The following is a 26,147-nucleotide window of genomic DNA, read 5'->3' as shown; positions in this document are numbered from 1 at the left end:
CACTTGATGTAATTTTACGATTGCTATTAGCATATTCATGCGTATAAGTGAAGAATTTGGCTATCTTAGAAATTTTATCTCAAAGATTACTTCTCAAAAAATCTAGTGAATGACACAAGCTATCATGGCTCCATGGGAATTTCATCTTTTGTTTACAACCATGCACTTCAACGTATTTGTAAATTGTGTTTGGATTGTAATTTGCAGGCATGAACATATGTTGTTAGATACATGAGATAATGATTTATGGCCCTTTGGATTAATGTTGACTTACACTACAAGAGGCTATTCATATTAGCGACGCTCACACAGCGACGCTCAAAAAAAAAAAAATCCTGGCGTCGCTATGAGCGTCGCAAATTTACAAGTAAATTTGCGACGCTCATAGCGACGCCGGCTGGGCTAAAAAAAATAAAAGAGAGCGCCCAAAAAATCAGATCTCAGATCTGAGTTTTTCGGCGCCCTCAAGCAAGGAGCAGGTAACGCTCTCCCTCTCTCTCTCTCTCTCTCTCTCTCTCTCTCTCTCTCTCTCTCTTTCTTCTCCACACACATACACACACACACACGAGGAGAGGAAGGAGAGCCAGGTATGCTCCTTCCCTCTCCTCACTCTCATGTTCCCTTCCCTTCTTTCTCTCTCCCTCTCTCTCTCTCTCTCTCACACACACACACACACACATAGTGTTTTTGAGAGAGAGAGAGAGAGAGAGAGAGAAAGAGTACAAACATAAACAAAAACGCACACACACATACATAAACAAAGAATGCACACACACATTGAGAGAGGAAAAGAGAGAGAGAGAGCATGCATAAACAAAAAACGCACACATTGAGAGAGGAAAAGAGAAAGAGAACATTCATAAACAAAAAACGTTAACGCACACATTGAGAGAGGAAAAGAGAGAGAAAACATGCATAAACAAAAAAACGCACACACATTGAGAGAGAAAGAGAGAGAAACTAATTTAACGTCGTAGGAAACTAATTAAAATTAAAAGACCTAAAGATCTAGCCGACGAGGAGTTGAACTCAAGACCTATTATTCAAGAGGGAAATGGCATAACCAATCTATCATACTTGGCATGGGTGATAGAAAGGTTATACCATTTATCTCTTTTTATTGGCACACACATCTACACACGCGCACACACACAAGAAGAAGAGAGTTATAACATCATAGGAAACTATCCTAAAAGACGTTAAAGATTAGGTTAGATGTAGACTTACGTTAAATTAGATTTAGGTTTATTTAAGTTAAATTAGATTAGATTTAGGTTTATTTTTAGTTAGATTTACGTTTATTTATGCTAGATTTAGATTTACTTTATATTAGATTAGATTTAGGTCTCCATAGACTGCGATGCCTGCATGAAGCGGGTGAAGAAAGCCCTCAATGGAATATAGGGTATTGCTGCCTTCACTCATGGTGGGCTCCGTCGATCCAAAAGATAGGGAAGAAGGTGGATCTTCAGGGCGGCAAGAGTCACTACATCCCCGACACAATGACCATCTAGACAACCTCTAGTCATTCAACAACAACTTCAAAGTTAGTAACAAGAGCAAGACCGGTCCAAAGGGCCAATTGCTGTCGTCAGATGTGGATGGAGATGAGGCAGCGTCACCGCCGGAAGTTAACTCTCACATCTTTAGTGATGAGAATGACAACTCTTGCCGAGTTATGTGAAAAATTATGTGTTAAATCAGTTTTAAGGTTCTTATAATCCCTGTTAGTTTAGTTCTTTGTTTTTAATATAACATAATTTACGTTAGATTTAGATTTATGTTATATTAGATTAGACTTAGGTTTATTTAGGTTTACGCACACACACACACACACACACACACACACACACACACACACACACACACACACACACACACACAAGAAGAAGAGAGTTTTAACGTCGTAGGAAACTATCCCAAAAGACGTTAAAGATTAGGTTAGATGTAGACTTACGTTAAATTAGATATAGGTTTATTTTTAGTTAGATTTACGTTTATTTACGTTAAATCCAGTCCACGCAAGAATTACTTACGGTTTAGGGTTTAGAGTTAGACGAACAGTGAAAAGATCTACTGTGAAAAGATGTTAAGATGCTCTAAAGTGCTACAGCTAGAGAAGAGGGAAAGGGGTTTTGTCCACTACATGCAGTATCATGTAGACGTGGGTCTGTAGATTTCTTGTACCCACAAATATAGGTATTGACCAATAAAGACGAGATTATAACCCGGTGGTTCTGATCTCCGAGCACCTCTAGACCGAGGTGTGCGGGGATTGGACATGACTAGAGAGAGAGAGAGAGAGAGAGAGAGAGAGAGAGAGAGAGAGAGAGAGATAAGACGAAGAATGCCAATAGAATATTAAATTTGTTGTCCAGGTTATTAGATTTTTATCCTCATTATGAGTAGTGACGAGGATGTGGGACCGTCCAACCGAAACACCTATCTCACAACGAGGGTCTTATGTCCTTGTAATCAATGCAAGCATGTTGTGCGACGGACAAGACATCTTTCTTTGGAGCAAGAGGGCTTGCCTTACTCCGTCGACTTCAGTGGCGGCATCATCATGGATGATGACGGCAAGAAGGTGATCTCGCGCATGCGTGGTCTTTGCTCTCAGCTGTTTAGACACTACATACTAAACAAATGGAGTGAAGTACCAAGTGATTTAAAAGACAGAGTCATCAGCATACTTCATGATGATTTTCCCATTCCAACACGGGATCAGAGCTTCAATGAAGACCTGATGAAGATTCGAATGCGCGAATACTGCAAACAAAAGCGTTCCGAAGTGCAAAAAGCAATCAAGCATGGATGGAACAGGCCAGATTGGCTGGCCAAAGAAGATTGGAAGAATGCGAAGAAAGCAGGAGCGAGAATCCAGACAAGTGGAAGCAACAAAAGGATGCAGCCAAAGCGAGAGTAGAGGCAGGGAGCTCGCACCACTTGGGGAGCGGTGGATGGGCATCATTTGAGGCCGATTTTGTAATTTTTTTCACATTGCTCTTTATGTTCGATAGTTTAGGGTTTATCAGTTTTTTAATTCTAACATAATGAAATCTTTGTATGTTTTGACAGTGGTCGATGACAGGACGTGATCCCACACCGTACGAGCGCTAGTACGCAGGCAGGAAGGGCTTAAACGCCCTGATGGACATTCTCACTTCTCGCGGCGGCATGGTTAGTATTAGGGTTTACTCTTTTCTATTTTTTGTATTGTTTTATAAATGTCGTTATATGTTTATACTTACTGAAAGCTGTCTTATTGTCTTTTTTTGCAGAATCCGACAGATACGCCGCTTGGACGCGATGAGACGTCTGACTAGACGACGTCAGTTTAGCCGTAGCTAGATAGCATTAGTTTAGGATTTCTCATAGCTTATGTATCATGAGACGGATTTTATACGTCTATGATGTTGTACAATTGTCATTATTACATTTGCCAATCAATTCATTTTGCCTATGATTTGTACAATTGTCAATTTTACGCTTGTCAATTTTGCAAACAATGCGTCTTGTGGGTGACTATTTTGGGTCTATTATCTACCCTTTCACTTTCTTTATAAAGTGAATCAAGTACAATATGGTTGATGGGTGGCAGGGCATTCAATGCTCTGTCACCAAAAAAAAATTCTCTCGGACGTCGCTATAACCGTCGCTATTTATGGCTCTGGAGCGTCGCTATAAGCGTCGCTATAGACTTCTGTGTAAACGTCGCTATAACCGTCGCTATGACCATCTCTATGAGCGTCGCTATGAGCGTCTCTATATAGCGACGCTTATAGCGACGCCTATAGCGTTGCATATAGCGACGCTCTCGTAGCGACGCTATTAGCGACGGTTTTAGCGACGCCGGGGGTTATAAAAACCCAGTGTATTTCCATCGCTAACAGCGTCACAAGAGCACACAACCTCTTGTAGTGTTATTCAATTGCATAATAATGTACTTGAATCATATCATTCATGGAACAAACAATTTTGACCTTGTAAATATGAATTTGGATTTATTTATGTACACATTTTTCTATGTTTTGTGAAAACGTTTGATTGCAAGCTATATTGAATAAGTGACTAGAAAGTACAAGGAAGCTAGATCTTTTTCTTGACATAATCTCGTCCTTATATTAGTAGATGCAAAAAGTCTATATTATGCTAATTGCATGAGAAACATAAATTGATGTTCAGAAAGAAAAGAAGATTTGATAGTTTATGACTTTTAATTTTACATTTTTCAATAATGCATATAGCTCTTTCTATGCAATGAGGAACACTAACAAGATTATTTCTCTTTGCAACTCAATAAGAATTTTAAAGATATGATGAAATTTTGAAAAGGAAAGCAAGGCAAGGCAAAGAGCAAGAAAGCAAAAAAGAAGTTGGAAGCGCGCTTGTTAAAGCCAACAGATTATGGTCTTGTTTTAGCGATAGCGGTGCAACATACGATGAAGCCACATGCGGCTATAAGCATCCAAGAAGCATTCATTTTGCCATGGGTAAGCCGTAATGATCCATTTGTTCCATTGGTGCCTCCTGTTTGTCATGCATTTATACAAGAAGCAGATAACCTCATCAACGAATAAGGTGACAGATTTGTCAAAGAGGATATACATGAAGAAAAGATGGTCGATGGACAAGCTTTTGTGGAGCAACATAAAGATGAAGATGAGGTTACAGAATCGGTTTATGGCAAGGAGGATCCAGATTCAAGCTGTTGGGATTTTGGCAGTGGTGACAATTGGAAGGATGAGTCCACATCCACAGATAGGCAATCCGACACAGGTCATGTGAACGAAGGTGCAATGCAAAGCAAGGGGGTTGGGAAACCTTGCCCTGTCAAGCATGCTCAAGAGCGTCATACTATTCCAGTTGTGGAGGTGGCTTGTGAAGTAGAACCTCTCGAATCATGTATTGCAAATCTAGATGTTGAGGCTGGGACAACAGTAGGGACTGAAGAAAAAGACAATGGTATGTATGAAGAGCATGTAGTATTGGCTATGCAGCAAGTAGATGCAGGAGACAAGGTTCTACAAGGTTGTGGTATGATGTTGGTTGATTTGATTGAAGGTTTCTTTGCAAGGCATTATGCACCGGCTTTCTTACCCATATGAGGTGGATTGTGCTATGGAGTCCTCTTTAGCAGGTGGCGAAGCAGGTACCTATGATGCACGTGCTTCAAGTGATGCTATACTTGAAAGCTTATGGATACATAGTGCTGAAGATCTATGCTATGAAAGGCATCGGTGGCCTACATTGATTTTATACATGGAATCAAAGGATGGGATATGTCTTACTTATAGATTAAGGGTTATGGCCAATGGCATGTGGCGATTGTCATGGTTTATATGGGACAAGATGCTTTGTTTTCTATCCAAGTGGAGTTCAAATTTTTCTTGATGGAATTCTTCGCTTTCCATCTGACCCTGGAGGGTGATGTAGCTGACAGTCTCTATACTATCTATAATTCTACTATGGTTTTCTTATGCAATCTCTGTGTATATCTCTCCTACCTCTATCTCTCATCTTGTTTTACTTAAATAATGTTGCGGTTGAGCATGAATGCTCAACTAGGGGTTGTGCAATGGTGGTGCATCTGAAGATGGTCTACCTATGGAAGTGCAAGAAGCCCAGGCATGGCAGTTTGGAGGCAAATGGTAGGGACATTCACCAGGTATTTCATGCAGCTAGGAGACAGGTACACAAGGATGGAGCACTCTCTAGTAGAAACTACAAGTGTTCTTTTTTGTCGCAGGTGACAGGAGCAAATGTTTATATCACAAGATTGGGAATGAGACAAGGGATGCTGGATACAGGTGTTATGAGGTTTATAATATGGGATCTTGATCAAGATGTCTGCAGGACACTACTTGACAGGGTATCCAACTTGGCAGTGCTCTTTTTTATATATGTATGCTAATTATGGTGCTCTTGCCAAAGCACTTAAAGCTTTTGGTTGATTTTTTCCCAGAGTACTATCCATTTGGATGGCATTGAAGCTCATTGAAACAATGGCGATGAGGCTTTGATTTGATGTATATGATCTATGAAGTAAAGGCCTTTTCCAAACGCCACTTGTTTGTGATGTAGCAGTGAGCAAGACATTTTCTTGAAATTCCTAGTGGTTCGAGGTTATTGAAGGCTCTTTTTATACTTGAAGAAGACGTGACGAGACCTTGTGGCCGACTACTGAGTGATGGAAATGAAATTGTTGAATTGGTGCTTGACCGATGCTTTTTGCTCAAAACTAATAATCTTTATGATCGAAGGTGGTGGATGCGACTAGTTCAAACCTATGGCAAGAAGGTATGAAGACGGGAAGAAGTACATAGAGTGGAGGGTTATGCTATGCTCGAGCCCAGTGCGGTGGGAATGTCCCACAAAGGAAAATAATAGTGAAAAACTTTGTCATAATAATCAATATCTAATTCTCCTAAATGATTTTCTCATGTTAAATTGATCATTTAATATGGGGAAGTGCCAGGGGAGAAAAAGCTAGAATATTGGTTATGCTAGCAGAGGGGTTTCCAATCAACGAGCAAAGAAAATTGAGCAAAGCTAATTTTTGAGCAAATATGAGAAACACCCTTGACAAATTGATGCAAGCGCAAGCTATATCGAAGAAAATAATCATGACTTGTTGGACTCCACCACCCAACACCTCAACTCATGAAAAGGAAATTACCCAACACCTATTAAAGTGTATCACACCTTTAAATAAGTCCCTACTGCAAGTCACATATTTTGTCGAAGAGTTCCCATAATTGTTGTTCCTTACCATACATGCTTGAGTTGTCACATTGTGGTGGCATCTCAAAAGCAATATATCCATCATATTGTAATGGAAGATCACAAAAATGTTGTATTTCTTGAGGTTAACTAAACGCGATGGTAATGTTGGTATGCAATGGTAGGCATCTAATGATATCAACTAGACTTATCTAGTGATGGATGTTGTCTTGGAGATCCTCTTCGATAAATACTGATGAGATCTTGGAACAAACATTGCTTTATATTGGAGAAGTAGATATAACAACCTTGTAGAACTAAGAAACCTCATGATAAATAGCATAAACATGCTCTCCCATAATATTTTCTATGTGCCAAAGCTCTCCATGGTCTCCTGACAAAGTGAAAGGACCTCGCAATAATGTGTCTCCAGTCTTTGGCCCAAAGCAATAGTTCTACCATAGATAGCTAAGGTCTCCCGCCCTCTCATTTCAAATTCCTTTCCTCATCAACCAATGCTTGGCTAATCTTGAAATTCTTTCCTTGCATTAAATGGAAAAAGAACGTGCATACCGACCAACAAAAAGCATTGCATGTTAGAACCTTATAGAAGTGCAAAATCTTTAGGGGTTGACATGAAGGACCTTCTTATGAGGCTAATAGGCATGTTCTTTTTTGTTGCGACATGTAGGCTTCTATGAGCTCTCATGCTTTCTCATTGAATTTTTCTATGATGGCATAGATAAGTCATCCAACAGTCATGTTACCTTTCTACCAACAAGCTACCAAAGAAAGGAGACTCTGAAGCCCAACTAATTGCGTGATTTACTCTAGTATCCAATCTTCCACATCCTTTTCAATATTTGGCCTTGCCTGAACCACCATTTTTTTAAACAAAATTGTCAATATGAACTGGTGCATCGTCAAATCGATAGCCGAGACCTCTTTGAGAAATTCCGGCTGGTATTCCTACAATGGGAATCGAGAGAGAGAGAGAGAGAGAGAGAGAGAGTTTTTTCTATTTTCCTAGATGTGCTTCAGGAGTTGAGCCGACATAGCGACAAAGATGAGCAAAATGAACACTACAATGCAGATATTAATCATTACCCAAATGTTGACCTAATAGCTATGTGTGCAGTAGAGAACTGTTGCTCATGCAATCCATCATTAGGCAAAGAATACAATGCTAGTGACGAGGGTGGAAGCAGAATGCATTGGGTAGTTGGAGATGGGGCGATGGAGCTCAAGCTTGCGCTATGCATGACAGGGATGATGCATTGTGAAGGAGAGATGCTTCCATGGAAAAAGGGTGACCACTGTCATCATCACGCCAAAGCCAAAATTTTGGACACAAAAGGAGCATATACCACATGCCTTTCAGAGCAGATGGTCAAAGAAAATGAGCAACTAGATGGAGCCGTTATGGAGTAACAATATTAGTGATCAATACTTGAATGTGGAGTAATGAGACATCACATGCTACTTGACCACAAAATAATGAGAGACATGCGCTATTACTGCTTCCAAGTTATCCTCTACTGTGTAACATGGGATGTAGCCACCCCCCTTCCCGTGTCTCCACCATTGTGGAACGTGCCAAAACCCGTCTCGCCTGTGCGGATCACTGGTTCGAGCATGCATCCTCCCATCTTGATGATGGGCTACGTCCATTAAGTAAAAGGCTAATGGCATATCATGGGTATAGGTTCTCTCTCTCTCTCTCTCTCTCTCTCTCTGAGTGAACAGTGTTCGGGAAAAATGTGTCTCAGCTTAATATCGTGCAGTTTTCAATTTCAAAAATGCCGGTTGAGGGCACGGGAAAAAGGAAAAATGCCGCCCAAAAATAGATAAAAATAGTCTAAAAATCTAAAAAGATAGCCTAATTTTTTGAATTTTCCTCTTGCAATAAGCAAGGAAAGGAATTTTGTATATTTGGAAAAATGATTTTTCTTGAACACTGTCTCATGACCTCGTGATCCTTGCAAGGGGCAGCCCCCTAGCAGTAACAATTGTAGGCCACTACTTACATTTGTATGACGCGTTGTGGCTCCATCTGGCTCGCTCTCTCAGTAGTCTCTGCCCTTGCGAAACATGTCAGAACCAGTCCGCGCCGGCGCAGATTGGTTCCAACATGCATCTTCTTGGTAATAGGTTGCGTCTCTACCTACCATGCGAACGCTCATCACGTCTCTCTCTCTCTCTCTCTCTCTCTCTCTCTCTCGCTCGCGTACATAACCCGTAACACGTAGCTTGAGATCCAAGAAGTCTCTCTCTCTCTCTACCAAAAGCTTAAAAAAAAGCTGCCGGCGCGGACTGGTTTCAACAGTTTTTTTTTAAACTTTTAGTAGAGAGAGAGAGAGAGAGAGAGACTTCTTTCTAGTGCCGCAACGACCATGTCAAAGCGAGGGCGCGGAGGGTCGTCGACTCTCTTGTTCTTTCTGGTGCCGCAACGTCCATGTCAAAGCGAGGGAGCAGAGGGAAAGTTCTCTCTCTCTCTCTCTCTCTCTCTCTCTACACCAAAAGCTTTAAAAAAAAAAGCTGCTGAAACCAGTCCGCGCCGGCGCGGACTGGTTTCAGTAGCTTTTTTTTTAAAGCTTTTGGTAGAGAGAAAAAAATCTTTTGGTGTAGAGAGAGAGAGAGAGAGAGAGTGAGTGTCTCTTGTTCTTTCTGGTGCCGCAGCGACCATGTCGAAGCGAGGGCGCAGAGGGTCATTAGGAAACAAGTTTGTGCAACAAAGTGTGCTTGCCACCCAGCTCAATTCGTCGGTCTTCCTGTAGGAGCAGTTGCAGCTGTGTAGACAACACAGGAGCCAAGAACCTGTACGTTATCTCCGTAAAGGGCGTGTGGGAGACATGGTGATGTCCACTGTTAAGAAAGGAGCCTAATCTCCGTAAGAAAGTGATGCTTGCCGTGATACTAGCTCACTAAAAAAGAAAGTCAATTCCTCCCCTTTATTCCCGGACTCCCATCCCACAAAAAAATTCCATACTTGACTGTCGCGAGTGCACGCGTGTCCACCTCCTTCCCCACTGCCGTCTTGCACTTCCCTTGCTCCCCTTCAACTTGAAGAACAGAGCCTCTATGCCATGAAGACGTGCAAAGCTTCCTCTTTCTGATGGCAAGCTTGAAGCAAGGGAAACAAGAGCTTGTTCGAGGAATCTTTGCATGGGTGGTCTGCAAGGAGAAGATATGGGGCTTGTGAGCTTTTGGCTCGCTCCTTTTCAACTCTACATCACTACCAAGGTGCCAAAAGCACGGCACTGTTGACACACATTGAGAGAGAGAGAGAGAGAGATGCTGTTCAGCAAAGCGTCTCTCACACACATACACGCAGCCTCTGTGGTCTTGCAATGGGAGAGGAGGCTTTCCCTCGCTCGTTTTGATGCAAAACCACGTGTTTGAGGAGTTCGTGGGAGGGTGCTACCTGCACTACAGATAAAGAAAGGACACGTGCATCCCTAGCAAAAAATTCTAAAGAGAGAACGGATCTTTCCCTCTAATTCACTGTTTTCTCAATATTGAGTTGCCATAGTAGTAAACCCTAAGGGCGAGATGAAAGGATCTGCAATTACTGGTCCTATTGGTAAGGAGTGCGCAGACTTGTGGCCAAGGATTGCAAGTGCTGCAAATGCAATTGTGTGATCGGCTTCAGCAGCTATAGCTAGTCAAGGGTTTATTTAGTTCAACTGCTTGATATATGCTCTAAGGTTGAGAGTGTTGTACCTGTTGCCATCTGTGCATGAATATTTTTATGGAAATGTTTGGTGGTGGCAGGCAGTCTTGCCGAGAAGGAGGAGGCGGCAATCTCGTGTGGGACAGTGCGAAGCAAGGTGTTTTCATGTGCAGGCTACCTTATAGGAACCACATCGACGCCTTCATCAACATCGACGTGTTGTGGCAAGGTAAAGTCACTGTACTCCCTCACCAAGGGTGTGAGGGCGGACCGCGTCACCGCTTGTGGCTGTATCAAGCAGCTGTCCGCATCTTTGGGCTCTGCACTCAAGAGCTCCAGTGTGTCCGCCCTTCTTGTCCTCTGCCGGCGCAGAGAGAGAGAGAGAGAGAGAGAGAGAGAGAGAGAGAGAGAGAGAGAGAGAGAGAGAGAGAGAGAGAGAAACTACTAAAAATAGTTCGCGCCAGCGCAGACTGTTTTCAATAGTTTTTTTTTTAGAGAGAGAGAGAGACTTGTGGAGCTTGCAATGGCTGTCAATATTTCAGAGAGCGTGGTAGAGCTCAAAGCTCAGCTTGACCAAGTACGGGACGTCGTACCTCGTGTGTAGAGTCTTATATCCTCTGAGATATAGACATTAGAAATGGTAGCAGCCTTGTCTGCGCAATATCAAGGGAAGGCCACATTACTTCCCACCTCAAAAAGTCAAAGATCATGAACTCATTACAAAGCTTGTCTAGTTTTAGCTAGGATTAGGATGTTGAAAAGTAAAAAATCTAGATTTCTCTCGTCAAGGGGGCCTCCAAGGAGAAAATTGACGTTGATGTGGATTTTAAGGCAAGATCCTTGGAGTTGAAGGTCCATATGGCAAGTACTATCGCCTGGGTGATTATCGTGTGGGTGTGTTGTGTATGTGTAAAGCTATCGTACATGAGAAATGTAGTGTCATTATTAGGCTTACTCGGATTAAAATTATTTTGAAGAAGCGGGAGAAGGGCACTTGGCAATATCTTCATGGGAGTGAAGAAAAGTCAGAGTTGTGGAGGGATCATAAAGAACCCGTGTCTAGGCTCATGCAAATAATGAGGAATTTTTTACGTTGTTGCGACTTTGTACTATAGAAATCCGAGAGCTTCATGGTAGGATAGGTGGTTTGGGGTCATGGTTAGATTCCATGGTAGTTCTAATGGTATAATTTAAGGTTTTTATATTCTGGTATGGAAGTGGATCCATTCACTTGATTGTTGATATAGTGGTCACAATTGGTAAAGAGAACTATTTTGGTATGGAAGTAGATCCATCAACTTGATTGGTCTAGAGAGTTGGCATCAATCTTCCCAGGCAAAATCATACAAATTTCCCTTTATGGTAGATTCTAGCCTAGGAAAGTTTTCCCATTAATCGGTATTTTTTACAATTTAACTCTATTTTTATGAATTATCCAAGGGAAAAAAGCCCAAAAAACTCAAATAAAATATTTTGTGCCTGCAATACTGATAGAATGCCACATGAGATGCTGCTTATAACAAAGCTCAATGTTTGTGAGAAAGTAGCTCGGTTTTTTCTTTGCTCGAGAATGTTCCCTCGTCATTTGGTAAGACTCAGTTAGCAGACCGGCCACAGTAGGGATCCAAAGAGGGGGCCATCTGCAAAAGATCCATGTGCAACAATGGGCTTAAAAGACCCTAAGGTTCAGCCCATTAAGACTTCCAAAATGCTAAGGTTCCAAAATTCAAAGGTGTGTGTTCAAAGGTCAAACATTGGGGGAATTGGATCCTTTGTGTGTGTCCCAAAAGACTTTAGCAATCCCTACATAGGAGGGGGCAAGCCTTGCTTGTAGGGGATGAGAGATAAAGTCACACACACACACACAAGCTCCTTTTACATGAAGGGAGTGAGGGACACATGTCAGCTCCCTAGCCCAGATGCCCACAAGGTGTATTCAAATCCTATTGGATGGCCTTGGAGGTGGACTAATGAGAATTAGGCTAGAGTAAATCTAGTTTAATCAATTTAAAAACACTTAATAAAAGAATCAATGGGAATTAAGCTCTCTAGAATACTATTGGACAGTCTCCCAAGGGGTCCAATGAGCATTCAGTAGCCCAATGGTTTGCCTGGTTCCTATTGGCCAGGAGGCAAAGGGTTCCAATGAGAGTTTAGTTGCATTTATTAATTACCTAAAGGGGGACACATGTCAGAAGGCTATCACTTATGCTGCTTAATTACCATTGGCTAAGCCTGGGGGAGCCCAATAGGATGCTAGTAAGAGCAAATAGCAAGAGGGGTCTACCAAGAGAGATAGGGGGCTGATTTTTCCAAGGCATTATCACACACACACTCACACAATCTCATGTGTGAAGTAAAGAAGACTCTCTATGCAAATCCAACCAAGAGCCAAGCTTCAATTCATGATCATCTCCTCTAGCTACCATGCTAATTACTAAGCTAAGCTATGCTAATATGAGTGATTATGTGAGGAGATGTACATCTTTCTCGTAAGAATACTCCTTCTTCATCGCAATCGACTTTCATACCCCGCTAGCTCTCACCATCTTTGAAGGTGTGCGAGATCTTGGGTTTGAGACCATGAGGAAATTGATGTTGTGTTTGATAAGTGTTTTTCTTAGTGCATGAAGTTTCCATCTTCATTGCAGTAGCTAGCATTGAAGGAACACAAGAAATTGTATTGTAAAATGTCTCTCTTGATGGGAGAAACCATCATACAAAGCCTTTTGGAGGGGGGACCGGCTCCATGAAAATCCGGTCCTCAACTGTTGTCAATTGCTTAATTTCTCTCTCTTTTGAAGATTTTTTCATGCTATCTAACTTGGTGTTATGCTTTTTGCTGCTATCTCCACCCAAGCACTCTTGTTAATCTCATTAGGAATCTATTCTAATGAAATGCTCACTATGTTTATGCTATTTTCCACTACACACAAGTAGCTTGGCCATTAAATGTTACATTGGTTTCAGAGCATAAGGTTTCTATTTTTCTACTCAAGAAGGGAGGTCCTCAAGCTAGCTATAAATGGTTGGTACTATTAACTGCATGTGAGTAAGTAGAATAGCGATTTTTCAGCTTTGCAGTGCGCCTACCTTTGTGCAGTTAACGGGGTATCACCGTCGAGAGATATGGTCTTAATAGTGGAGTCCTACGGGGCTTGCCTATGGCTTAACCACTATTGAGCTATTAGAATCTTGACAGGGGCCGGTGCTATTTTGGTGTTGAATGACCCTCTCTTCTATTCCTTGCAGTTAATGATATTTGAGCCACGGGTATAGTAGCTTGAGTGCTTTTTCTAAAGGGGTAAAGAGGAGTAGCAACTAGGGCTTGAAGTGCCAAAGTACACCCAAAAAGTTTACACCTAAAAGTTGTTAGAATGGCTGACAATAGTAAAGGGAGTGAAATTAATGTTGATAACTTTCTTTTTTCTAATGAGCAAGCTACTAGTGATGCCCCGATGCTTGTTAACTATCTGGTTTTTAGGCTTCAACAAGCCATGGGCAATCCATCCCTCCAAAGTGAAGTGCAACGGGAGATTCGTGCTCATGGGATTCTCCAAGCTCCCCACCATGACGAGAGAACACCTAGGAAGCCTCCTTGCGAGACTTGCAAAAGAGGTCTCTCTCAGATTCAGGAAGAAGAAGAGCATCCCTATGAAGGCCTCAGAAATTTTCTCCTTGATGACACATCTCCTTCTCAAAGGAGAATTCAAGAGCCTCCACCGAAGGAACAAGAAAGAAGTGAGTCTCCCGCCACCTCAGTGGAGATGGCTCCACGAAGACGGCGGGCTAAACGCTCTCCATCACCTCCAAAACGGAGAAGACCATCACATACTTCTCCACACCATATGTAATATTTAATGGCCTAAAAACTTGTGTGTAGTGGAAATTAGCATGAACATAGTGGGCATTTCACTAGAATAGATTCCTAATGAGAATTACAAGAGTGCTTGGGTGGAGAGAGCAACAAAAAGCATAACACCTAGTTAGATAGCATGAACAATACTTTCAAAAGAGAGAGAAATTACGCTATTGACAACAGTTGAGGACCGGATTTTCATGGAGCCGGTCCCCCCTCCAAAAGGCTTTGTATTATGATTTCTCCCATCAAGAGAGACATTGTACAATACAATTCTTTGTGTTCTTTCAAGACTAGCTAGTGCAATGAAGATGAAAGCTTCATGCACTAAGCAAAACACTTATCAAACACAACATCAATTATCCCCGGTCTCAAACCCGAGACCTCACACACCTTCGAAGATGGTGAGAGCTAGTAGGGTATGAGAGTAGATTGAGAGGAAGGATTAGTCTTACGAGAAAGATGTACATCTCCTCACATAATCACTCATATTAGCATAGCTTAGCTTAGTACTTAGCATGGAAGAGGAGATGAGCGTACATTGAAGCTTGGCTCTTGGTTGGATTTGCATCACAAAGCCAAGAGTTTTTGGTGTAGGCCTCCCTTCTCACAAGCTTGGAGTACGTGATAAGCTTTCTATTAACGCTTGAGAAGGAGAGAGAGTCTTCTTTACTTCACACATGAGATTGTGTGAGTGTGTGCGTGATAATGCCTTCCAAAAATTCAGCCCCCTCTCTCTCTTGGTCGACCCCTCTTGCTATTTTCTCATGCTCTACCCTCATTGGACCTCCCCAGGCCTAGCCAATGGTAATTAAGCAATATAAGTGATAGCCTTCTGACACGTGTCCCCCTTTCCCCTTTTGTAAGAGCTTTAGGTAATTTAATAATTCAACTAAACTCTCATTGGACCCCTTTGCCTCGTGGCCAATAGGAATCAGGCAAGCACTTGGGCTACTGAATTCTCATTGGACCCCTTGGGAGACTGTCCAATAGTCTTCTAGAGGACTTAATTCTCATTCGTTCTTTTATTAAGTGTTTTTAATTAATTAAACTAGATTTACTCTAGCCTAATTCTCATTGGTCCACCTCCAAGGCCATCCAATAGGAATTGGGTACACCTTGTGGGCATGTGGGCTAGGGAGCTGACATGTCTACCCCATTCCCTTTCTGTAAAGGGAGGTTGTGTGTGTGTGTGTGTGAATTTCTCTCTCATCCCCTACAAGCAAGGCTCGCCCCCTCCTAAGTAGGGATTTGTAAAGACTTTTTTGACACAAACAAAGCATCCAATTCCCCCATGGTTGACCTTTGGACACAACCTTTGAATTTTGGAACCTTAGCATTTTGGAAGTCTTAACACTAGAATGGTAACCTAACAGGACATAAAAGTGTCCTTTCAGGGTGTTGGGAAAAATTTCCAAAACCATAGTAGATCCACTCATTTTGAAAAATCCTTTCATGAGCTTATAGTTCAATAACTACTACATATGGAAAAAATGAGAAACTTGTAATTTTTCTCATCCCTTGGTCACTACAAGCCTCCAAAGTGGATGGACTAGTGCATTTTGCCCAAAACAACAATTTCTTATGGTTGAGTGCATATAAATAAGACTGGGGATGTTTGTAGGACATGAGATAAAATGCCTTCTTAACCTCAATGGGTTGGTGACCAAAACATATGGTTGCTTTTACCTCACTATGATTTTTTTGGTAAAAAAAAATAGGTACAAAAAAGTTGCATTTTTGCCATTCTACGGACCTATCCTCAAAGTTTCTATAGTCACGCTCAATCCAGATACTATATACATGTTTTCTTAGTTTCCTTTGGGACTTTGGATTCAAAAGGAGCCATGGAGCATGTCAAAATGATAATGGATCTCTTACAATTGGAACCTTGGGGGCAATGATAAAGTGCTAAGTACAGTAAACATGAAAAAACTGGGTTTAGCATTATGACCTCTAGAAACCCATAGAAACCACTCAATATCTAGCCAAGTTTGTAGTCTATGATTAGATATGGTTACTACCTACAAAATACACACAATTAGCCTAAGAAACTAGAAATATTGAGAAAGTTATACTTGCTACTCTAAAATGTATTGTATTCTTCAGCAATCAAAAACTCAACATTAAAATTTATGTTATACATTAAACTTACACAATCAAAATTGAATTTGGATATCAAGAAAGCCACCAAAAAAAATCATAAAAGTGCTAATTTTGGCCAAAAAATAGGATTATGCAATTCTTATAAATTGATCATAACTTTCAATATTAACACTTAGCTCTCTCCACAAGCATCAAAACATGTTGAGAACTATGAAGGCCTAACCTCTAGCCATCTAAACCTCACAAACATGAATTTTAGAGTAGTATAGTTGCCAGAAATTGAAAAAAGGCCAAAAACAGGACCCTTTTTTTCACACAGTTTAGGTTGAAAAATGTTGTGCAAGAGTAAGGTTAATGGTGAGATCGATACTCAAAAAAAAATACTAAGTTTTTTTCAGCTTATAAGGCAACTTTGTGGATATATAGAACCTAGAAATTCATTTTCATACTCTTCAAATAATTCAAGCAAAATGGTCACTTAACAGGACACAAAAGTGTCCAAGGACATAAAAGTGTCCTGTTACCATTCTAGTGTTAATGGGCTGAACCTTAGGGTCTTTTTAGCCTATTGTTGCACATGGATCTTTTGTAGATGTCCCCTCCTTTGGATCCCTATTTTCCCTTCTTTGGATCCCTACTGTGGCCCGTCTGCTAGCTTAACCAATATTCTAGCTTTTTCTCCCCTGGCACTTTTCCATATTAAATGATCAGTTTAACATGAGAAAATCATTTAGGAGAATCAGATATTGATTATTATGAAATTACCTCTCTCTTGAAATCATAGTCGTCCTCGACTATGGTGTAGAGAAGATAAATCATATTCATGAGTCCTTTTCTTAGTGGGTAGAGGATCCCTATGTTACCCTATGACATCAGTCCACAATGGACGACTAGTCCATTTGGTGCTTGAGAGCCTGAGGCTGCCGCAAGCATGCCTGCCCATTAGTCCTATCAATATTCCATAGTAGAGTGACAAGCTCTACTTGGTGTTTGGGAGACGTCGTCTCCACAAACTTGATCTAAGCATGCATACTACTTCGTTTTTTTTTGTGCACAATAAAGAAAAAGAGAGTCTTATAAGACAAAAACTTTGTTCATTTTTAACATTTTGTACATTTGCTTACTCTTGGGAAGCATTGTAAGCATTGACAAGGTTTAGGTTATCCTTTAATTAACACTAGAATGGTAACAGGACACTTTTATGTCCTTGGACAGTTTTGTGTCCTGTTAAGTGACCATTTTGCTTGAATTATTTGAAGAGTATGAAAATGAATTTCTAGGTGCTATATATCCACAAAGTTGCCTTATGAGCTGAAAAAAACTTAGCATTTTTTTTTGAGTATCGATCTCACCATAAACCTTACTCTTGCACAACATTTTTGAACCTAAACTGTGTGAAAAAACTAGTCCTGTTTTTGGCTTTTTTTCAATTTTTGGCAACTATACCACTCTAAACTTCACTTTTGTGAGGTTTGGATGACTAGAGGTTAGGCTTTCATAGTTCTCAACATGTTTTGATGCTTGTAGGGAGAGCTAAGTGTTAAAATTGAAAGTTATGACCAATTTACAAGAATTGCATAATCCTGTTTTTTGGCCAAAATTAGCACTTTTATGATTTTTTTGGTGGCTTTCTTGATATCCAAATTCAATTTTGATTGTGTAAGTTTAATGTATAACATAAAGCTAATCTTCCTTGAGTTTTGGGGGACCTAATATGCTATATAGCATAGTATATGATGATAGTTGAGTTTTTTGATTGCTGAAGAATACGATACATTTTAGAGTAGCAAGTATAACTTTCTCAATATTGCTAGTTTCTTAGGCCAATTGTGTGTATTTTGTAGGTAGTAACCATATCTAATCATAGAATACAAACTCGGCTAGATATTGAGTAGTTTTTATGGGTTTCTATAGGTCATAATGCTAAACCCAGTTTTTTCATGTTTGCTGTATTTAGCACTTTATCATTGCCCCCAAGGTTCCAATTGTAAGAGATCCATTATCCTTTTGACATGCTCCATGGCTCCTTTTGAATCCAGAGGCCCAAAGGGAATGAAGAAAACATGTATATAGTATCTATATTGAGCGTGACTATAGAAACTTTGATGATAGGTCCGCAAAATGGCAAAAATGCAACTTTTTTGTACCTATTTTTTTTGCCCACAAAAAAAGTGAGGTAAAAGCAACCATATGTTTTGGTCACCAACCCATTGAAGTTAACGAGGCATTTTATCTCATGATCTACAAAAATCTCCACTCTTATTTATATGCAATCAACCGTAAGAAATTGCTGTTTTGAGCAAAATGCAATGGTCCATCAACTTTGGAGGCTTGTAGTGACCAAGGGATGATAAAACTTACAGGTTTCTCATTTTTTCCATATGTAGTAGTTATTGAACTATAAGCTCATGAAAGGATATTTCAAAATGAGTGGATCTACTATGGTTTTGGATTTTTTTCCCAAAACCCTGAAAGGACACTTTTATGTCCTATTAGGTTACCATTCTAGTGTTAATTGTATGCCTTGCATCCATCTAGCATCTTCAAAAGGATAATTCTTAAAGTTAATAAGATATCGCCGGATAGTCTTACCGCCTCTTAGTACCTTGTCTTCATGTTGGAGAATGGGCTCGGGCTGCAACACCTCCTCTTGGTCCTCGATCTCCGGTGGGTCTTCAATAGTTGGTTCTTGAGGTGGCTCTACTTTGTAAGGCTTTAATAGCCTCACATGGAAAGAATTGTGTATGAGCCAATGATTGGGCAACTTGAGATGATAGGCCATCTGATTGATTGGCCTAAGAATCTGGAAGGGACCATAGTACCTTTTTGCTAGTTTAGCATAGTATTTTTGGTGTCCCATAGGATTCTTGCCCGTCGTGTGCCTTAATCGAGCCTTGGGGAACTTTAACAAGACCCAATCATTTTCTTTAAAGGCTTGGGCCCTTCTGTGCTTGTCAGTAGCAGCCTTTTGCCTTTGTTGTCAGATAGAGATAGCGTCCTTAATCTTTTGAAAAGATTCTTGTAGGTCTCGGCTATACTCATCTGCAGCGAAGATCTTCCCATGTACCTTAAGTAGCAAGAGACTTTTTTATCTTCCCTGAATTACCTCGAAAGGTGCTTTTCCCGTGGAAGTATGTACAGTGTTATTGTAAGCATACTCCACTAAGGGTAAGTACTTCTCCCATTGGGATCTTTGATCTACTTCCGTTACATAGGCTTTTAGTAGATCGAGAATTGTTAGGTTAGCTATTTCACTTTAGCCATCCGTTTGTGGATGATAGGCCGAAGAGAAGTTTAGCCTTGTCCCTAAATTCTCAAAGAGACCCTTCAAAAATTACTGGTCATTCTAGGATCTCTATCCGACACTATGGACATTGGCAAGCCATGGTACTTGAAAATTTGTGAAATGAAGAGGGTTTCCATTTGATGGGTTTTGATAGTCTTTTTGACAGGTATAAAATGAGCTTGTTTACGGAACCTGTTTACTATCGTCCATATTCCCGTATTTCCATGGATAGACTTAGTCAATCCATGGATATTCTCTCCCATGGTGAATTAGGGATTGGCAAGGGTTGAAGCAATCCAAGTTGCTTCCCTCTATCAAATTTTGTCTTTTGGCATACCACACATTTAGAAACATACTCTTGTATGTTCACTTTCATGGTAGGCCAATAGAAATATTTTCAATTCCCTTTAAGGTAGACTGAATCCCTCTATGCCCCGCATAAGGTGGAGCATGAGATTCATACATTACTTTCTCACATAGTGAGTTAGTAACACATAGTCTATTGCCATAGAGAAGATAACCATCTTGTAAAGTAAATGGTTCTTCTTTCTTCCCTAATGCAAGGGCTGAAATCACATCTCTAAAGTCGGGATCAATAGCATACTCATCTATCATTGAAGATAGATCATTGTGAGTTGCTATGGAAACCGCATTCACTCTCGGCCATCTTGAGAGTGCATCAGCTACTTGATTTTTCTTGCCAACAATGTGAGCAATATGAAAATGAAATTGTGAAAGGAAATTTTCCCACCTCATTTGTTTGTCGGAGAGCTTCGTCTGCGTCATGAAGTACTTAAGACTTTGGTGATCCGTTCGTAGAATGAAAGGAGTCCCCAATAAATAGTGCTTCCATGAGTCTAAGGCACGTAGAACTACAAGTAGTTCCTTTTCATGTATTTCTAGAGCTTGCTCAACAGGGTCGAGCCTTCGAATTTCATAGCCTATGGCGTGCCCTTCTTGAAGCAAAACAGCTCCAAGGCAATCACCACAAGTATCACATTGGACCTCAAATGGTTTTGAGAGATCCGGTAGTGTAAGGACAGGTTGAGAGATAAGCTTTTCAAAAGAATTGTTCTCCTTAGCAGACCATGTGTACCTAACGCTTTTCTTTGTTAGGTCATGTAATGGTCCCGCAATTTGTGATAACTTTTCTATGAAGCGTCTATAGTATGCACACATACCTATAAAGCTTCTTAGTTCATGAAGATTCTTTGGTTTAGGCCATCCTTTTATTACCTCTAACTTTGATGGATCCATTTGGATGCCATCTTGAGAGATAATGTGACTTAAATATTGAATCTCTTGCAAGAAAAATTCACTTTTCTTTCGATTAACATAAAGTTTATTCTCTCTTAAAACTTGAAATATTACCTGGAGGTGTTGCTTGTGTCCGTCTAATGAATTAGAGTAGATGATAATATCCTTTTGGTTGCTTTTATTTTCTTTTGTTAAAGCATTACGTTCATTTTGAGAATCTTTAACAAAAATCATTTACACGGAAATAGAGCTCTTTATTGACTTGTTGAAAGCTGGTGTATGTACAATGGGGATAGTGTTACCCATTTCCTTAGCATCTATATACATGTCTTTTTCCCTGAACTTAAAGGAGATTCTCCTTTCAGGGAATTTAACATTAGCAGCCAGGCGATCAAACCATGGTGCCCCTAGGATTACATCCTCATGCTTGAGAGGAGAGATAAAGAAGTCCTCTTTGTCCACATAGCTTTGGACATGAAGCCTCAATTTCCCGATTAAGGGAGTGACTGCAGCTTCTTGCCCCTTCAAAGCACTGTCTGCCGGGTAGAACATCTCCCATCTCAAAGGCTTGTATGCCTAGCTTGGTGGCCAACTCTATAGATATAAAATTGTGAGTAAAACCAAGGTCAAAGAGAATAAAAGCATCATGTTCTCTTACCTTTCCCCAAGAATGGCATAGAGGAGATCCTTTGTGGTGAGTTTGGTGAGTCTCATCCTCTTGGATTTCAACCAAGGTAGCTCTAGGAGGATCTTGGCGGTTGTTCTTTTGGGGACAAGTGCGGTACGCATGCCCTTGCTTGCCGCACTTGAAACACCAGTTATCCTTGCGATAATGCTCAAGCTCTTCAAGAGAGAGTTTTTTTTTACCTTTGTAAACTCCCTTCTCTTTAGCTTTGTTGGAGTTGCCCTTAGGAGACTTTTGGACATTGTCCTTCCCTTAGGTTCGTTGGAACCCTTTTTTTCTGAGGGCTTATTATTTCTTTTAGCCCCCGTTTGGAAATTGATTCGAGAGGCCACCATAGTATGGTGTATTACCGCCGATATGGTACGTGGCCTTTGGGAGTTGACATACTCCGCCATTTCTTCGGTTAATCCCGAACAAAATTTTTGCTTTTCCTCTCAAAAATCCAAATTTTTGAAGACAATGGCTTTCAGTTGTAGGTCCCAAAACTTGTCTACATATTTGTGGATGGATTCATAGGGAGAGAGATTTAAGCTTCGCCATTGGGTGAGTACTTTGTCTTTGGCATCGGTGACCAAAAATTACTTCATAATGGAAGCTCTTAGAGATTTCTTAGAGCTCGTAGGCTAGACCACCATTGCCTGGCGGACTTTTGAAAGTGCATAGCTACATGGAGTAGCTTCGAGGACTCCGTGAAGCCCTCATCTCCAAACGCCACATCAAACTGTTGGATAAAGGCCAAGACTTTGTCCGTATCACCAAAGGTGCCATCATAGGTAAGGAAAGAGATGCTCTTCCCTCCTTCTTTGAGCTTATTCAGCTTGGATGACCTCTTACATGCGGCATAGGATTTTCTATGGCCTCTTCTTTTTGATGGTTTGAAGGTTGCACCATCACTTTCTATAGAAGGTGGAGAAGAGGGTGACCTCTTTCTTGCCTTTTTCTTGTCTTGATCTTCACCGTCTTCACCATCACTTTCATAAGAGGAAGAGGATGAAGAATATGGAGAAGATGGAGAAGAGGGTGTCTTGATCTTCGTCGTCTTCACCATCACTTTCATAAGAAGAAGAGGATGAAGAAGATGGAGAAGCGGGTGTCCTCTTTCTCGCCTTTTTCTTCTCTTGTATTTTATCATCCCTCTTTGACCCAAAATAGTCACCCACAAGACGCATTGTTTGCAAAATTGACAAGCGTAAAATTGACAATTGTACACATCATAGGCAAAATGAATTGATTGGCAAATGTAATAATGACAATTGTACAACATCATAGGCATAAAGAATTGATTGGAAAAATGAACTCCGGTGACAAATGTAATAATATACATGGTTCAAAAAGACGTATAAAATCCATCTCGTGATATATAAGCTATGAGAAACCCTAAACTAATGCTATCTAGCTACGGCTAAACTGACGTCGTCTAGTCAGACGTCTCATCGCGTCCAAGCGGCGTATCTGTCGGATTCTGCAAAAAAAGACAATAAGACAGCTTTCACTAAGTATAAACATATAACGACATTTATAAAACAATACAAAAAATAGAAAAGAGTAAACCCTAATACTAACCATGACGCCGCGAGAACTGAGAATGTCCATCAGGGCGTTTAAGCCCTTTCTGCTTGCGTACTCGCGCTCGTACGGTGTGGGATCACGTCCTCTCATCGACCACTGTCAAAACATACAAAGATTTCATTATGTTAGAATTAAAAAACTCATAAACCCTAAACTATCGAACATAAAGAGCAATGCGAAAACACTTATAAAATCAGCCTCAAATGATGCCCATCCACCGCTCCCCAAGTGGTGCGAGCTCCGCTCCCTGCCTCTACTCGCGCTTTGGCTGCATCCTTTTGTTGCTTCCACTTGTCGGGATTGTCGCTCCTGCTTTCTTCGCATTCTTCCAATCTTCTTTGGCCAGCCAATCTGGCCTGTTCCACCCATGCTTGATTGATTTTTGCACTTCGGAACGCTTGTGTTTGCAGTATTCGCGCATTCGAATCTTCATCAGGTCTTCATTGAAGCACTGATCGCGTGTTGGAACGGGAAACTCATCACGAAGTATGCTGATGAATCTGTTTTTTAAATCACTTGGTACTTCACTCCATTTTTTTAGTATGTAGTGTCTAAACAGCTGAGAGCAAAGACCACGCATGCGCGAGATCACCTTCTTGCCGTCATCATCCATGATGATGCCGCCGCTGAAGTCGACGGAGTAAGGCAAGCCCTCTGGCCGGTGACGCGTGAACCTGGGTGTCCCGGTAGGGGTCTCTAGCGGCGTGTCGATGGGGGTACGGACGTCATGTGTCTCCACCGGCGTCTGGGCCCCGAAGCGAGGAGTGTCGCGTGGGGTGGCTCCTGGCGGAGTAGGTAGAGGTGTGTAGCTGCTAGGAACAGTCAGCCGTGCAAAACCTGGCGTAGATGGCAATGCTCTGGCTGGTGTGGGGGCGGGCAAAGAAGGGGAGGGTAAAGAGCCTCGTTGAACATGAGGCGGTGTCGAGGCATCGGTGGCGGAATCCCCACAACAACCGCCAACACCACCACTAGAGCGCCGGTGTCTAGACGAGTGTGAAGCTCGTCTCGTCGACACCGAAGCTTCGGAGCGCGCCGAATGCTTCGAAAGAGAGGGAGATGTGGATGGAGTAGGAACGCGCGATGATGCGCCAGAGCGATGACGCTGCACGTACCACTGTCTCTGCTGCGGTGACAAAGAAGAAAGAAACTCCTCATCATCCATACCTGCATTAAACACACGAATATTTAAACTTAATATTGAATGAATAGAGTAGACAATGACGCAAAGACCATTAAATACAATGACGTAATGACGCATATAAATACAATGACGCAATGAATTGGAGTGATAGAAGAGGCAAGTCGAAAACTCAGAATTTTCAATCAAAAGATGTGAGCGCGAGTAGAAAAGAGCGTTATACACCATGGAAGGTACTTAGAGAGCCAGAGCTTTTACAACACGGAGCAAAATTGTTCAAATACAATATTTGTGGCTTTAAGAGATCGCTCTCTCATCCTCGCATAACTCATCATAACTTCCTATATCTATATAGAGTTCTCCGTTTAAACACATATCCTCTGTTTCATTTTGTAGCTCCTCTCAATGCACCCCATATAGAGTAGTAGCATCTTGATGCTCGTCTGGCACCACCGCAGCGGCTTCTGATTGAGCATCTTCTCTGATCTCCACCATTGATTCCGTTGTGATTGGCACATGGTAGCCTTCATACGTCCTTGCACTACGAGGGGCTACCTCTATGACGTACCAGAAGTTTGATGTAGACTTTGTAGGATGAAATATTACCTGCCAGAGCCACATAACTTACATGAGAGCTTTCAAGCACATAAGTACTTGTAAAAGGGGGATGTTAACTATTTACATACTTACTTGTTCACAATGCTTGGGTAGTACGAAAGTGTCTCTTTGGTCAGTCCATTTCTTAGTAGAATCCACCTCAAGAAAACCAGACTCTCCTCTACGCACAGTAGCGTTACGACCCTCCATGATTATCTTGAACCATTGCACGTCGAACAAGTCGACAAAAAATCCTCTGTAATCGATCCTCAAAATCTCTTCTAGCATGCCGAAGTAAGTGAGTTCCGCCACCACAGGATCTGCATCAGAGGAACGTCGTCGACTAGACTGTTCAAATTTTGCCATGATTCCACAATCTTGAGTAAAACGCTTTTTTTCGATCCGTTCCACCCTAAAATGTCGACCTTTACACCATGCTGCTGTGTATGACTTATACTACAACGAACAAAGATTATGAGTGGCTGTTCAAACGTTTAGAAATAAAGTCACTAGCTAGTCGTACATTGCAAACTTACCTTGGTCGCGCAACCCCGAGAGTACTCCCACTCTTCCTCAGTCACTTCGTCACCGCATTGTTGTGCACTTTTCAATTGGTTGTGCAACCATCTTAAGCTCATGAATGTTGGTAGGCTCTCCAGAACCGTCGGATAGTGCATCGGTGGTCGTCTTCCCCGTCTCCACTCGATTCGTGCCCTTTGTCGCTCTTGCTTTGCATCCTCATATTGTGAAATACACTTTTGCATCACTGGATTGTGAAGCATGCAAAATCGGTTGATTTTAGCCTCTAGATCTCCCGTCATCTTCTTCTCAACACCGAGATTGCACATGACAATCCCAGATATGCTCTCATCATCTATGGTTCGCCATAGCGTGTCCCGGGCTTTATCAAATCCGTCTAGCCACTCTCCAATGTACACTAGGGACTCTGATACCAACCAACCTTCTGCCATGCTACCCTCCGGACGTACCTTTTGACGCACATATCCCTTAAGCGTTTTCATGCAACGTTCTAAGAAGAACATCCATCTGGAATGAACTGTGCCAGCTATTTCCACCTCATCAACTATGTGAACAAGAAGATGCACCTGAATGGTTAGCATGGTAGTAGGAAAATATTTCTCAAACATGCACACAAGCTCCGTAGCATTTAGTTTGGCGAATGGTATGGAGTCTAAGTTGATCTCCTTTTGTGAGATCCATTGCACCAGCTTTGCAAGTTTGTAGATTGTGTTA

At 41.3% G+C, this 26,147-nt stretch overlaps 2 pseudogenes; both read left to right on the top strand.

Annotated features, from left to right (window-relative positions):
* Positions 1-4,967: 4,967 nt before the first annotated feature.
* On the top strand, positions 4,968-5,461 carry LOC147452422 (uncharacterized; annotated as a pseudogene).
* A 3,940-nt stretch (positions 5,462-9,401) lies between these two features.
* LOC147452421 (uncharacterized) lies at positions 9,402-11,778 on the top strand (annotated as a pseudogene).
* Positions 11,779-26,147: the final 14,369 nt, after the last annotated feature.

This window comes from Adiantum capillus-veneris, chromosome 8 (genome assembly GCF_014529385.1).
Source record: "Adiantum capillus-veneris isolate H3 chromosome 8, ASM1452938v2, whole genome shotgun sequence".
NCBI lineage: Eukaryota > Viridiplantae > Streptophyta > Polypodiopsida > Polypodiales > Pteridaceae > Adiantum > Adiantum capillus-veneris.
The sequence above is the reverse complement of the archived record's forward strand: the minus strand, read 5'-3'. Positions and strand labels throughout refer to the sequence as shown.